At 53.7% G+C, this 12,116-nt stretch overlaps 1 long non-coding RNA gene across 1 annotated transcript; it reads left to right on the forward strand.

Annotated features, from left to right (window-relative positions):
• Positions 1 to 2,937: 2,937 nt before the first annotated feature.
• LOC106035969 (uncharacterized) lies at positions 2,938 to 5,187 on the forward strand. The gene is made up of 3 exons (XR_001207031.3): positions 2,938 to 3,449; positions 3,524 to 3,669; positions 4,094 to 5,187. It is a non-coding gene; the product is annotated as an uncharacterized lncRNA (long non-coding RNA).
• The last annotated feature ends 6,929 nt before the right edge of the window (positions 5,188 to 12,116 follow it).

Here is a 12,116-nt window from a genome sequence, read left to right on the forward strand (position 1 = left end):
CTGGCGGGGGACGGGAGCTTTGGCCGCTCGGCGCGGGGCGCCTTCGGGAGGGATCACCGGAGACTGCTTCCTTTTCCTCCGCTTTTTCACTTTTATTTCCTTTATTTTTTCTTTTTTTTTTCTTTCCCTTTCCTTTTTTTTTCTTTTTTTCTTTCTTTTCCCTTTTTTCCTTTTTCATTTTTTTTCTTTTCCTTTTTCCCTTTTCATTTCTTTTTTCTTTATTCCCTTTTTTCCCCATCTTTTTTTTCCCTTTTTCATTTCTTTTTCTTTTTCATTCTTCTTTCTTTTTCTTTTCCCTTTTATTTTCCTTTTCCTTTTTTCCTCTTATTCTCTTCCCCCCTTTTACTTTTCTTTTTTCTTTATTCCCTTTTCATTTTTTCCATCTTTCATTTTTTTATTTTTTTCCCTTTTCATTTCTTTTTCTTTTTCATTTTTCTTTCTTTTACTTTTTTGCTGTTTCCTTTTATTTTCCTTTTCCCTTTTATTTTCCTTTTCCCTTTTATTTTCCTTTTCCTTTTATTCTTTTTTTTCCCCCTTTTCCTTTTTTCCTTCCATTCTCTTTTTTTTTTCCTTTTTCTTTACTTTCTCTTTTCCCCCTTTTACTTCCTTTTTCCCCTTCCCCCAACTTTCCCCTCCCCTCCCCCTTCTCCCTTCACTTTTATCCACTTATTTCCCCCTTCTCCTCCCGGAACATCCCACCCGCAGGACCCGCGACCAGCCCGGGGGGGCGCCGCACCTCCCGGACGGACGGACGGACGGACGGACGGACACCTCGCTCTGCCCGCCCGTCCGCAGCACGCCGGCAGCCGCCGGGCCCCGCAGTCCCACGGGGGCGGTCCGGGAGGGCCGGGGGGCAGCCCCCGGCCGTGCCCCCCCCTCCCCCCCCCCCCCCGCGGGGATCCCTCCGGCCGCGGGCTCCCCGCGCGGCGCCGCTTCCCCCGCGCCCGCCGCCAGCCCCCGCCGGGGCCAATCAGCGCCCGCGCGTCACGGCGGGGCGCCCGCCCCCCCCGCCGCCTCAGCCAATCCCCGCGCGGGACGCGGCGGGCCGGGCGCCCGGTGGGCGGGGCCGAGCGGGCTGACGCACGGCGGCCGCGTCGTTGACGCAAGCGGCGCGGCTAAATTTAGCCCGCGGGGCCGGGGCCCGCCGAGCGGCGTTGCGGTGCGGGCGGGCGCAGCGCGGCTATTTTTGTGTCGCCGGTTGGCGGGCCGGCCGCGCCAAATATAGACGCGGGCGGGTATTTATAGCCCGGCCCGCTGTCACGGGGCCTCCCCCCCCCCCCCCGGTGTAAGGGGCCCGAGGGGGTTCCCCCCCACGCGTGGGGTCGGTGCCCGGCGGGGTCACGCGTGGGGATGCCCCGCCACGGGGACAGCCCTGCCTGACGCAACGGAGCGCAGCGGGGAGCCGCGAAATGGCGGCTGGGGGGGGGGGGGGAAGGGACGGGACGGGACGGGGGGGTGGCGGCTCCCGGCCCTGCCCCGCCGCAGCCGCGGGGAGATTCCCTTTGATGCCGCTCCCGGCGTGGGCGGCCGAGGGCAGGGGAGGGGAGGGGAGAGGGGAGGGTGGCACTTTCCGCCCTGGTAAAAATACGCCGCTTTCCATGCTGTCATTTTTCCTCCTCCTCCTCCTCCTCCTCCTCCTCAGTCGTTCGTCGTCGTCTCCGCCGCGACGCTGCTGGGAAAGGGCCCGCAGCGCCGTGCCGGCAGCGCGGAAAGCGGCGGGGACGGGGCGGGGGGGGAGAGGAGGGGACCCGCGGCCCCTTCCCCGTGTGGGGCTTCCCCGGGCTCCTGCCGGCCCCCGCGGAGCGAAAACGGCGTCTTCCGAGGGGCCTGCGAGAGTAAAATTCACCCACCCCAAAACCAACCCCAAAACGACGGCGAGGCTGCTTGGCCAGCCTCCGAGACAACCCTCAACGTGCTGCGTAAATCACAGGAGTCGTTCAAGTTGTTAAAGACCTCCAAATCATCCCCAACCACCCCCCTGCCACCAGTGTCACCCACTAAACCGTGTCCCTAAGCACCAGGTCCGACCATCTCCCAAAGCACTGCTGCACAAAACGCCGGGTGTTTGGGGGAAACGGCCCCAAAGCTGCCAGCTCTGTGCATGGGGCCAGCGGCTTGTCCCCCACACATTTCCCCCACCACCCGTCTCCTCCGTGGAGAGCAGGGCCTGTCATTAACCAGCCTGTTGTTAGCAGGGAGGACAGCCACCACGCATACTTCGGAAGGAGCTAGAAGTCCTTCATGAGTGGAGCTGAGCATAAACACGGGGGCAGAGGGCGAGGGAAGGGGACGGGGAGGCCAGGCAGTGAGTTGTGCAGCCCTTGCGTAGACATGGCCTTGCTCCACTGGCGTGGAAGGGAGGCCCACAGGGATGTCGCTGTGGGGGCTTCACGGGTGACAAGGAAAAGGATGAGGGGAGGAAGCCCCCGAGAACCTGGGGGAGAAATAAAGCTCGCCCTTACTGCTTTGGATTTGGGGAAGGTGGTCATTTGCCATGCGAGGTCAGAGCTGGAAGGCTGTTGGACCAAACAACATGGAGAGGCCGAGGGGGTCACCTCCAGCTCCCACTGACCCATCCCTAAATATGCTCAGATAACTTGATGGCAAGCTCCTCATCGCAGCTTGCAGTTGTCTTCTGCGAGACCAGAGCGTGAGCAGTCCGGGACAGTCCTGAGGCTGCAAAGTTCTCTGCCTGGATGCTGCCTCCTAGGAAAACCCCAAACCAGGACTCGGTCGGTGCCCCCTAATTACACACGGCTCGGTGGGCTCAGCGCGTGCACAGGAGACAGGGCACCCAGCTCTCCTCTGGCAGGGGGGCAAGGGTGGGGACGGGGAGCGTCAGCCCACATTCCCCACCTCCCAGGAGCCTGCTGTGATCCCTGCGCCGAGCTGGGTGGCATCTCACCCCGCCGTTTGAAGTGGTGAAACCGCGCTCAGGCTGCCGCTCGGGGCTGTCTGCCGGAGCAGAGGAGTTCTGCGTACCCGCTCCTGCTCCAAGGACGGCGTGCGTGTTTTACATTAAGTGCTTGCGGCTCAAAAATGCTGCCGTGGCCTTACCTGAACTTGCATTCTCACCTGATTAATCCCTGCTGTCGAGTGTGATTTCTAAAGCAAAGGCTCCCCTTCCCCTCCGTACCCTCCTGGATAGCCAGTAACCTGGTGCTCAGGTCTTTCTCCTGGATAAGGAGACGTGGGTTCGGGTCTTTAAGCAGTGAAAGGAATTAAATCCCAGATCTTCTGTTTTCTAGGGAGTGCTCTATTGGGTCCAACAGAAGGCAGCACCCATCTTCTTCCAGCAGTGCCTTTGAAGGACCCTGTAGGTAACCGTCTCCAGAAAGGCTTCTGACACCCCAAGACTGCACCGGCAAGAAGTACACCGAGCTACGTACCCTTGCTCCAGAGCAGGGGGATTTGGGGCTTGGCCCCATCCAATTGTGGCACGTATTCAGGTTTGTACCCTTTTCTCTCCCTACGGGCACGCAAAGAGTTTGATGATTAATTTGTGTTTCTGAATTCTTTTTAGGGGACGCAGCACTGAAAAAAAACAGGTCCGTTTTTGACTTGGTCACCTAAAGCCTGCGTTGGATTCAGGTCTGGGCCAGAATCCTACCCTTCAGAGGCACCCTGCCATCCGGAGAATAAACACACGAGGTTCTGGCGTTGGCTGAGGTGAGCAGAGTCTTGAAAACAGGATGTGACCCTGGTCAACACGACACCTAGCCACATCTGGACAGCCTGGAACAACAGCTCTGACTCTGCTTCCTTCCCTGATCGGGTCAGAGAGTTTGTGTGAGGGGGGCGAGATGCTACAACAGGTACCCGGGACCCCCAGCTCACCACCGCTGTGTTTCCAAACAGAGGGAGGAGCTCATCCAGCTTTCTCTGCTTCTCCCAGTGGGAGAGAAAGGTGCCCTTGTCATACAGAGGTCACGGTGGGGAAGAGGGAAGGCCTAGCTCAGCCTCTGGTGTTGTGTTTGGCAGGCTGCCCCTTGCCAAAATTAAGCCCTGGTCTTGGTTAAATTAAGCCCCAGCCTAATCTAGCCTGCCATCGTACACTCACGGTCAAAAGTTTTTATTTTCTTTTCCCAACTAGTCAAAGAAACGGTCAGATGGTGCGCGCTCAGATTTTCCAAGTGACGACCCACTGGATCGAGGCCACGCATGGGAAATTTCTGCCCCAGAGGAAGAAATTTTGAGAAAGATTCAAACGCTTCCAACCAAGTCTTTCATGAACGCTAGAAGTATGCGCAGTATGCTTTGTTCACAATGGCTCTGTTTTCCCAGACAGAAGCTCCACCAACTGGTGGAATCGCCCTGGAATTCGGCGGTGCCACAGATGGGGAGGCTCGAATGTTCCCGGGCTGACTCAGTCTGCTCGCTCTGCCTGGCTTGCGGAGACAATAGGCGATTCTTCCTCGCTTGCCGAGATCCAGAATTAAAAGTAGAGAGGGAAGGAACGGCTCCCCTTCCAGACGAACCCACAGACCGAGCCGTGATCGCGCTAAGCCGAGGGGCTGTCGGGAATGCAATTCCTCCTGCCCACGTAAGAGCTGATGAGGAACGGGAGAAGCCGGGACCAGACAAGGTTCAGGCATGCAAGCACGGCAGATTATTAAATAAGGAGATGAAGAAACATTCAGAGGGATCTTAATTTGAGTGCATTAATTATGTAATAACGAGGCAGCTTTAAACCGGATTTATCGGGGAGACACAAGAGCTCCATTTAGCTTTGGCCTTGGTTCCTTCAAAAGGACAATCTTCTTTGATTGTCTTCGCTTTGAGAAAAAAGAGAGAGAGGGAGAAAAAAAAAAAAAAGCTCGAGCCCATCTTATCCTGAGCAAAGATCTTGAAAGAGTAACATTTATTAATACAGACACAGGTTTTAATGAGCGATCAAGGCCACGGGGCTGGTTTATAACCTCTCCCTCCCTAATAAAAATACTAAAAAATTATTATTTTTTTACAGTCTACCTTAAAATTGGGAAAATGATAAAAATTACCATTACTTATTATGTAAGTTCCTTCCCCATGGCTTCCTTCTGAGCCCTTTATTTCTATAGTTTGTTCTTGACTGAATTGCCAACCTGCCATCCCAAGGAGGAGTCTCTTTATCACTTACCACAAATACAACATTATCACCACAAACAAAATAATTTATACCAGATAACCATTTAGGCTTCTTCAGAGAGCGTTGCTGTTACGGCAACGATCCGGTGACGCCCTCTGAACTTCCATTTACCTATGCACGGCGTTGCGTTGGTTGCCCCTTCCACCTTGGCCTGCCGTTTCTTTCCTTCCTAGCACGTCCCTGTCCGTCTCTCTGTCTTCTCACTGCCCTGCTGATCGGGGCTGCCCGTCTCCAAGCGGGATCGCTCAGCGGTTCCTCGGCTGGGATGGGATCGAGGGTTTTGGGTGAGGATGGGGCAGACGCCAGCTGCCAAGGCAACGGGCCGTCAAGTTGCATTATTATTGCCGCTGCCCATGGTGTAGGTGCTCGAGCTTACGGCTCCAGCTCCAGCGGCGAGCTCAGAAGCCGGGTTTTGGGGTTGTGAAGGCGATTGCGGAGCCCAGACCTGAGTGCCGGTGGCTGTGCTAACCGAGGGCAGGCTGGAAGCGCCGTACCTGGAGCCACGCCACACGTGCCCTCTGCGGACGGGCGGGAGGGAGCTGGAGCGGTGCCAAAGCAAACCCGACACACAAAAGGAGCAAAGTGCGCCGAGCACAGGCGCGCTGGCTGCCGGACCCAGCAAGGGAGGCAAAGCTGGGCAGCTCCTCGCCTGCTGAGGAGGAGGAGAAAGAGCAGGAGAGGCCTTGGGGGAAAGGCGAGGGAGGATGTCAGCTACTGAAGGCAGAGCCACCCGAACGCGGCTCCGAACCGCCACCGTCGCCGCTCGCGGGGCACCCGGAGGAGGGATCCGTCCTCCTGCGGGGCCCCTGGAAGGGCGAACACGTGGACGTCCCCGCAAGGGCTGCCTCGAGGAGCACCGCGCTGCCCAGCTCCGGCTGGCGGGGACCTGGCTGCTCTGCCCGAGCCGGAGGGAACGCCGTGAGAACTAGCGCCGGAGTCGTCTTCTGTGCTTTACCGGGACGGGCTCGGTGCTTTTAGCAGGAAGCGCGTTGGGGATGGGGAGGCAGAAGCCCCGTGCCGCCCATATTGATTGAGGAATCGCTCCCAGTATCCCCGTTCCACCCCCGCTAATGCTTTTATGGCGATAAAACAACAACCTTATCCCTTTTATTGCGATAAAACAGTAACCTCATCCCTTTTATTGTTATAACAACTTTATTCCTTTTATTGCGATAAAACCACCACCTCAATCCCTTTATCGCGATAAAACAACTTAATTCCTTTTACTGTGATAAGCCAATGGCTTTATCCCTTCTGTCGCGATAAGTCAATAACCCTACCCCTCCTGTCGCGACATAACGACGACTTCACCCCTCCTGTCGCGACATAACCACGACTTCACCCGTCCCGCCGCGACACCCCCCGCCGACCCCGCGACCCCTTCCGGCGGGTTCCGCTCCGTTTATTCCCCGGTGCCGACCCCTCGCCCCCCCGCCCCCCTTCCCCTCCCCTCCCCCCCCCGGGGGGGGTTTCCCGCGCGGAGGAGGGGGGGGGGGGGGGGGGGAATCCCCGCCCCTCCCCCCCCGCAGCGCGCGCCCGTCACGCGCCGCCGGCGCCGCGCGGCTTCCCCCGCGGGGGCGTGGCTGGAGGGCGGGGGGGGGGGGGGGGGGGCGCCCGCTCACGTGACCGCGCCTACGCAGCGCGCGCGCGGCCCCGCCCCCAGCGCGTGCGGCGGGCAAACAAACGGCCCGGAGCCCTCCGCCCCCCCCCCGCCTTAGGGCTATAAATAGCTCGCGCCGTGCGTGTGTCACGTTCCCATTACGTCCGCCCTTACGCTGACGCACGGGGGCGGGCGCGCTCCGTGACGTCAGCGCGTATCCGGCCAAGCTATAAATAAACTTCCGGCGGCCTGGCCGCCGGCCGCGCGGCGCTCCCCCGGGAGGAGAGCGGCCTGCCCGCGTTGTCATGGCGACCGCGGCCTGCCCCGCGGCATGGGTCTTCCTCTCCTCCTCCTCCTCCTCTCCTCCTCCTCCTCCTGCCGCCGTGCGCCGGGGGCACACACCGCGGCCTGCCCGCGGAGGGGGGAGCCCCCCGGCCCCGTCAGCCCCCCCCCCCCCCCCCCATCTCCTGTCCCCCTGTGGAAACGGAGGCGCGCCTCCGAGAGCGGCCCCGCTGTCGTCAGCCAGCGCGAGGCCCCCTCAGGGCCGCGGGGCGTCCTGCGGGCAGCTGCGCCGGCCGGAGGGGCGGCTCGTCCCCCGCCCCAGCCGTTTGCTGCCTCGCCCCTGCCAGGGTTACCGCCCCCTGTGTCGCTTCGGGCAGGGGGACGGCTTTCCTGAGGGTTTGTGATGCCTCCGCGGTTAAGGCGGGGTAGGAGAGCTCTCAGGTCAGCCTAGGGCCTGAGCCTGTCCCCTCTCTGATCCAGCGGTCTCTGTAGGTGAGAGCTGAGTTGCGGACCGCATCTCTGGCTCGCACACGTGTGGGCGTCCAAGCTGCGTCCTGCACACGTGGAGCGAGGTTCAGAGAGACGGCTGCCTGGCCGGCCAAACCAGCCCGCGGAAAAACAATGCTGGGAAAAGGAATCCAATTCCAGCACTTGAAGCGTTGCGGAATGGGGTGGCAATTGAAGCGTCCCGTATTTCTGATTGTAAGCTTTCTGGGCAAGGGAGCGTCGCAGCTGTGGACAACCTCATGCCTTTCATTGCTTGCAGTCTTGGTGTGTCTTCCAAAGAGCGTTTGCAGAGGAATAACAAAGTCAATGGAAAAAGCAGATACTTCTTCGTATAACATTTGTCATATGTGGGGCTTAATTTTGTAGGTCAACATGTAAAATTTGATTGGATAACTTAAATTATAGGGTATAAAGTGCTTGGTTTTACACTTGTTCTTTTATATCAGTGGAATTTAAAGGTAACTTCTGTTAAGAGAATCAGCGATTTCAGCGCTTGCAGGGTTCCACTGAGTCGTGCACATTTGGGGAGTTTTGTGTGTGTTTTTCAGCCCTGGTAGACAAATCCACTTCTGTCGTTGCAGGTAAAGTGAAAGGCTTGCAAGTAGCAGCGGGTTGAAGGGCGATGCTTGTCCTGTCTAATCTCTCATCGCTGTGCCTGGAGTGCCAGCTTTATAGGCGTATTGGAGCTAGCAGAGTTCTCAGACGTGTTGAAGCATTACCTAATCTTGCGGTTTGTTTGGGAGAAGTGTCCGTTTCTGATGCACACAGTTTGTTGGGACTTCATGCGGAGACTGTCAGCGCTCCAGGAGTTCAGAGCTGGAGGTGCCGCCTCCTTCAGTTCTCAAGGAGAATGGTTTGCTTCTTCAGAAATTGCGTGCTTGGAGAGAACCTCCACGGCTCTACAGTCGCTTTATCTGCAAGGTCTGTAGTTTGCTGGACTATTTGGCTAGACAGCGTGCGTGGCTACACAGGTGAGCTGAAACTAGGGGCAGCCAGGTTGCCTGTGACTGATTTCTGACACTTCCCGCTCTTGCAGTAGGACAGATTACCCGCAATGCCGCCAGCGGGGCAGCCGGTATCTTGGTCTCTATCTAATCCTCCTCAAAGTATGAACTCCCCACTGTTGGCAGCTGTCTAGAGGCCGCTGAAAAGGATGAAAGAGTCTAGTTATGAATGAGCCCTCAAACTAACCTCACCCTCTGACTGTGGTGAAGTCAAGTCACAGCACTGTCTTTCCAGGAAAAGTTTACTTAATATTTCTGCCCCGTGATGTTTCAAAGAGAGCTTCAGGGAGAGCTCTCATGCAATGCCACTGGTGGGCAAGTTGGGCTCTTCAGATGTATTCAAACAAAAATGCTGTCAGCAAGCTTTTGTTACGCTTATCTTATGGTTTCTGTTAATGTCAGTTGGTGCCTGAAGGTTCCCAGTAGGGTTCAAGCATTTTGCTAGTTGGCTCTTAAGAGGTTTTTGATAGCAAGAGCACATACGTGTGTGGCGAGCTGCTATCCCAAGGGAAGAGCAGTCGGGGTACTTGGCTGTAGTCTGGCGAGAGCTGACTTCAAGACAGAGTCACTTCTCACTGCTGGCTCCCAAAGCCTTGGATTAAAGAGGATGAGAAAGGTGGGAACTTGGAGGCGATCTCGGTGGTGCTCAACCTAGTAACTTCCTTTTTTCCTTCCTTCAGTTTAAATATGTGGGCAGTGATTCTGCCAGTGTAGTGAGCTTGAGTAGAAGGCAAGTTAGAACAGAACAAGGACAGAGCTTTGGGGAATGCAGACAAGGATGAACAGGACGTGGAGCCATCATGGCTTTTTGGGGTGTGCTAGAGAAGCAAAACAGAATCACAGAATTGAAGGGGTTGGAAGGGACCTCCAGAGATCATCGGGTCCGACCCCCCTGCCAGAGCAGGCTGCCCAGGTAGGCGTCCGGACGGGCCTTGAATATCTCCAGAGAAGGAGACTCCACAACCTCCCTGGGCAACAAACGCTGGTTTCCTTTATATTGTCTCCCCAGGCTCAGATAATTCTTAATTCTTGGCGCTGGGAGTAAACGTCCTCTATGGTGATGCTGCCTGTGATCAGGCTCATCAATACGGTTTTTGTAATTTCAAAAGGCAAACAGTAAAAATAAATAAATTTTTGCAACTACACTTGATAGTAAGAAAATCTGATATTAGTGTGACAATATCGTACGTTCTTTGAGAACTTGTACCAAAAAAAAAGTCATACTTTAGGAATATCTTTCTTGAACAGTTTGCTCTGTAGCTTCAGGTAGACAGGAACATTTTAGTTAGCGAAGTCATTCCAATCTGGTTTACAGAATTAGGTGTGTCAGATGTACTTTAAAAAGAAGAAAAGCTTGGCGCGTTCTATTACTTCTGCGGTGTGTATTTGTAAGAGCAACTTTGTTTACCTTAAGCAAATTACTGTTGCTTCTTTTCCAGAAATGTTTCATTTGAGATGAAAAAAGTAAGTTAGAAAAACATGTTTGGATGGAATATAACAACGTGCACGATTGCACCAAAATCCACTTTAGTATTTAAATTAGTAAAAAGTTTTGCTTGGTACAGCTCTTGAGTGTGGTTGTAGCAGTACAGCGCGCACTGGTTCCTTGTTCTGAAGAAGTTTTAATTGGCATTGTTTTCCTGGTTCCCTTGTTTTTCTTTTTTCATCAGCGGCAAAAATGCGCCAGCTTCATGGTTCGAGTCTGACATCGTAAGCACAAGATAATGTGGTTTGTTAATGTCAGCCTTTGGTTGCAGCGTATGCCTGTGGTAACACTAAAAAAACCGTGCTCTTCTTGTTTTCTGTGCCTTCTGTTCTTCTTTTCACTCTAATCTCTCTTCTGCCTGGTACCTCTAGAGTTTCCAGTCTCTGTTTTAGGTCTCCTTCCTTTCACGAGGGGCCTGCTCTGGACTTTCCCACATCACATTTCCCTACTTAACTAGTTTAGTTCGTTTCTGCATTAAAAGTGAAGTCAGGAGTGATTTCATGTTAGCTTTGTAGGGTTTTAATAACATCTTTATCTTGACAAGCTGGTGATCTGTGGAAGAAGTGCTAATGAAACCTGCAGTTGCTGGTTAACATCTGAAGCATGCAGTCTTTTCTTTTACTCCATTCAGCCTTTTTCTAAACATTTTTTTGACATTTGGCTTTAATTATGCGCTCTTTTGCCATTGATTCTATCATTCAGGACTGACTTCAGTCATGAATAGAAATTAGAAAGTAGTTTTGCAGTCTGTGTTCAGGGATCTGGCACGTGATAGAGACAGCTACTTGTGTACGATGAGATCTGTCCATGCCTTTCCGTGTGATGGTCTCCCAGCTGGGAGCAGATCTCACCCCCCACTCCCTCTATCTGGTCAGTAGTTTGGCTCAGTCTTCCTTGAGCCAAGATTTTTGTGTTGGAGAGAGAAGCCTGTGACGTGATCTTTCCACATCTTCTTTTAGGGAAAAAAAACGTGTCTTCCTGTAATATTCCTAAGGCCTCTCTACACAAAGTGGCAAGTAGCCAGGAAAGACTGGGGACTTCCTTCCTTTTCCTCTTCCTTCAAGGTGAGAGGAGGGGTTTGTCTTTCTACGACTGTTGTGCAAGCAAAACTGAAAGTACGTGAGAAAAGGCAACGTGGTCTTAGTGCGAGGGGGAGGCGGTTACTGGTGTGTTAGCCCTCGTCACCCTGTGTGTCGGAGGGATTTGATATTGTATCTGTTCAGTAACTTTTTTTTTTGACAGCAACTTACTTGGGGAGTTTTATTGCTCTCTTTCAAACTCACTTGATGTTTAAAATGCACGTGCTGCGCTTAATTACCAGTGCTTGCGCTTTAGTCGTGGAAGAAGAGCTACAGAGGTAAAGAAAGGTAGAAATAACCAGTGCAGCCATCTGAGTATGTTTTTGTTTCAAAAAGTTTTGAAAGAAGAGCCTCTTCTGTCAATAACGGGGAAAAACTAGAAAAATGTGTGTTTGAGGAAGCCGGGGGTCGTTCCTGGCTGTGGTTGTTTGGGCACTGGGCAGTTACTGGTGCAGGTAGAGGATGGTTGGGTAGGGTGGCTGGACAAGGTCAGTGCTTTGGAAATGACTGGTGATAGAACTTGGTAGGACTGATGAACCAGGAGGAGCGGAAGGTGGAAGAAGTCTCGGTAATATCACAGAAGATCCTCTACAGGTCATAGAAGCTGGAGAATGAGCATCGGGAGATTTCATTTTGAAAAAACAGAATATGGGAAACGTGACACTGAAGTCCTGTAACTCCAGAATAAAGGCTTTGCTTGATTGTGAGTTCTGTGAAAGCAAACTCTGCAATCCAGACGAGAACTGGTTGTGTTAACCTGCGCTTCTCTGAGTGATGCCTCGATCCCCTTTGCAGAAATCAGTCTGTATAGTGACCGTGCAGATATGAAGTCGTGAGCTTGCCTGTATGCTTTCACACGAACCATAAATGTTTTCTATTTGAAAACTGTCCTAATTGTTTCTTAAAACCGAAGAAAGACGTTTTTTATGTTAAGTATTAAGCTAAAATAAATTCTTGCGTGAACAATGTGTGGGATTCAGTGGAGTCATGGATATATAATTGTACAGATTTATTTATATTTAAACAGTTT

Source organism: Anser cygnoides, chromosome 2 (genome assembly GCF_040182565.1).
Source record: "Anser cygnoides isolate HZ-2024a breed goose chromosome 2, Taihu_goose_T2T_genome, whole genome shotgun sequence".
Classification (NCBI taxonomy): Eukaryota; Metazoa; Chordata; class Aves; order Anseriformes; family Anatidae; genus Anser; species Anser cygnoides.